Here is a 4,128-nt window from a genome sequence, read left to right as displayed (position 1 = left end):
TTTATTACATTTTTGTTGAGCCTTCCGACTTTTGTTGCAATAATTATGATCTACAAACCACAAAACATCACTCTGTGTGTAAAGTGTTTGAAACTTTAATTACTTTCTTAACTATCCTGGATTTCTAATAAACTATGACAGAAGCTTGTTTATGATTAAGATAGCTTTAAAAAATGTTTATCCGTATTTTTATTTATAACTGATTTTTTTTGATTTTCAAGTTCTGTAAGCTGATATACATGCACTCTGGTTAGAGTTTTAAATAAAACACATTTTCCATTCGGGGCCTTTTAGTGATCGGTCGACTATATGGAAGGGGTTTTCTCGTTAATGAAGGCCGGATTGTTGCCTATAATTGCTTATATCCACTTCAGTTTAGGAGGTTGAGCGTACACACACATGCATGCTTATCACGCCATCTTCTTTCTGTGAAAATTCCAAGTCAGTGGCTTGTAGTTCAGTGGTTTCCGTTGGTTCATGTCTGGCATATTATTTTATTTTTGTTTTTGTAAATTGTTGTTTTTTCTAGATAAGGCCGTTAGTTTTCCAATTTAATTGTTCAAAATTTGTTTATGTTGGGACCTTTTATATATATATATATATACCCTATTATAAGGTATGGTCGCCTAATATAGCTTATATGTGTACATCCAATTAATTTGATGGATAGTTGTATAATTGCAAATCATATCACTTCTTCTTATTATTTTTTTATTGGAAATGAGCTTTGATAAGTTGGACAAGCGATTGTACAGGAAAGGCCCAAGTGATAGTACAATAAACTTGTAAGCGAATGTACAGTCAATTAATTCATCCGATATTGAAAAAAATATTATTTGTGAATCCCTACTGGTGCAATGGCTTTTAAACTTTCAGACAGGTAAGACCTTACAACAGAAATAGTACTTTTAAAATTTCTGGACTCAACGATGTGTATTTCAATGATCATTGACATTTTTATCGCTGTTGTGTGACAGTTCTGATCGATATATTAAAAGCTCCTCCATTCGACGAAAAACGTTTGTATGCATACGTCGTTTATTATTTGATTGGTTCATATATACATATAGAATGTTTTGAATGTCTAGAAGAAACGTTATATAGAATCATTTGATTCATCATTGGAAAACTTTCCATGTTGCAACTTGTTATATTTTCGAATGTCGAAAATGTAGAAACCGTACAGTTCCGTTCCCACACAATATAATAATGATGTAATCGGGTTTTTAAGATCCCCACGGATGCCACATTTTCCCATCTTCATCTCTATCAATCTCTTATGAAAGTATGTACAAATGTAAACTCCTGTGTTGTTAAGAAGGACATGAAATATCGGAAGATATTTTTTCCTCAAATTATAATCAATCAAAATTTCCTTCTTAAAAGTAATCTTGCAATTTCCCTTAAAACAAAATAAAAACTCTGACACCCACACAAAATCATTTTTTTAAATTATTCTTTCATCAAGTTGAAAATAAACTACGCTAAATCATTAAGTTTATTCTACAACTATCATAAACTTATCAATTAGTAACGATCAAATGACCATTGTTTATTGGATAAGGTTGACTGAACATTAATGCTTGGAGTTTGCAATAAGCCTTCGGTCACGTGCCTGGCACATGGGATGCGCTGATAAAAAAGTAAGTCAATTTCAAAATTATGATATATATTGATACCCAAATTTATATTTATGAGTTACATACTTATATCTTCTCATATCCATGTGTGTGGTCTAATAACATCGTTTTAATGTCCTTAGTGCAAACACTTTGTTCTTAATGCACCAATGATTTGTATAGTCCTTCAGTGCACTAAGTGTCCTTTGTGGTATTTCTACACACCGTACAAAATTTGGCTGTGATCAAAATGTTAAAAAAAAATTACCCATTTATTATAACAATTTTCAAATGTTTAAGATTAAATTATGCAAGGAAAAGTGTCTTTGTTTTCTGTCAAAATGATTTTTTTTGACATAAAGTTGTCGATAAATAAATTGGATACCCTGCATTTCAATAGCATATTATTAAATTGCTGAAAGATCACCTACATTTTCTTAACAGGGAATCCGTTATTATTGAAACCCCCTGTCCTTTAGGGTGAATGGGGTATAGAAATATGGTCACTTGGTCTTCTCCCGACCGGCAGTAAAACGCTTGCCGAAATGGGGCGTCCGTTTGGCTGTGCGGGATGTATCAAGTTCGCAGTCACGTCCGGTCAGAAGGGGGACGTGAAATCCGATGCCTCGTGTTAAGAGACTGCAACGCTCTTTGCACGTTAAGAACCCTTGCAACAACTCTTTTGAGGGGTCCGTAGGTGGCCTGTTGCAAGGCAAAATTTCTGTTCCTATACATGGTATCCTCATTTTCCAGTGGCAGTCCAAATTTCCCTGACCATCATCCAAGATGGCCTGTATCGTATCAACCTACCTAGTGTATTTATTGTGAACTTGTTCTCGTCCTGAATATGCATGAAATATTTGCGACTGGACGTTAAGCAACAAACAATCAATCAATCATTCAATCAATTCCTGTCCTTAATAATTCAATTTGTCGTTCTGCATTATTTTGGCGTAAGAAAGACGCACACATTCAGGCTAACGCCCTTAAACTGTATAGAATATAGATATAAGAAGATGTGGTGTGAGTGCCAATGAGACAATTCTCCATCCAAATTACAATTAATGAAAGTAAACCATTGTAGGGTTATGTACGGCCTTCAACAGGGAGCCTAGGCTCGCAACGAACAACAAGCTATACAGGGCCCCAAAATTACTAGTGTAAAACCATTCAAACGGGAAAACCAACGGTTTAATAGTTTTATATTTTATATAAATTCCCAGAAAGGTTTCTTCATTCGTGTCCCTTACACCCACACCAATAAGCTGTGATTTATGTGTAAATAAATATTTTTAAAGTTTCAAATGAAGTGCATGGATGTAAGTAATGATAGGCAACCGCAATGCCTTCAACAATGAGAAGAATACATAACGTTTAATCGGCTTTAAATTGTCCCGCTTGATGATTATACGTTTTTGTTTCCTATAGAGAAATAAATTATCGATTTAAATTATTTTTTACATCATAAAAAAGGGTACAATATCATAAAATCCATTTTGTGAAAAACGATGAAAATTTATTGACCCCAATATAAATTTGAACCCCTCTTAATCTTTCCCTTGTTAACGAACACAAAATTCAAGGATCCCTAATTTTTTAACTGTCTTTATGAAAGTTAGCACCGACGGTTAGCTTTACACTAGTAAGTTTGTCTTAAAGATAATTGGCTTTGTGTTATAACTGTCGTTACGTTGCTGTCTTGCGGACGAATACCCGAAATCTCTGTGTCATCAGCAATCATACAGAAATGACTTTATATCGGGTTATTTAATACTCTGTTCTTTGCATAGAAATAATTCTTCGTTAATCTGAGCATTGAAAGAATACTTCATATCACAAGCTATAAATATGAATACAAAAAAAAACATAAGCGAAATTGATAATACCGCAAAGCATGAATAAATGTGTTGTATTTCAGTAAATAACACTTGTTTTCGTTTGATGTAAACATGTTGTAGCCCATCATGCATTGTTTCTTGTTTAGTGGATTGGTAAAAAAAGCGCCCCCAAAAAAAAAGAGTTCAAAATAAATTACGTCACACGTTAATACATTATAACAAATGCTCGGACATATGTATGGTAATTCATGCATATCCTAAAAGGTCGTGTTCTCGATCTGTTAAAACGGAAATGACACGGCCGGGTATTGTAAAGGTTTGAGGGACTTTTAATGTCAAATTCATATCCCTGGGCAACGAAATTATCGATTTGTTAAAAAAACACCGTGTTTACCCGTGTTTACGCTGGTGTCTTCCTCGAATGCCAACATTTTATATGTTACCTATTCCTTGAATGCCAACAAAAATATTTCTGTTTTTATAAGTATTTAACTTTAAAGAATAATTGGTGAACTTGATGAAATTGTATATATACATGAATTATATAAATATGTTAATTAAACAATTAACCATAAAATAGGGTAACAAGAATTTAGTCTATAGCGGATTGATTTTTTTAGTTAGCTGTCAGTAACTGCAAGTTTTCTCAGAGGATGTACTTTACAAGTGTT

Source organism: Mytilus galloprovincialis, chromosome 12 (genome assembly GCF_965363235.1).
Source record: "Mytilus galloprovincialis chromosome 12, xbMytGall1.hap1.1, whole genome shotgun sequence".
Taxonomy (NCBI): domain Eukaryota; kingdom Metazoa; phylum Mollusca; class Bivalvia; order Mytilida; family Mytilidae; genus Mytilus; species Mytilus galloprovincialis.
Note: the sequence above shows the minus strand (reverse complement) of the source record.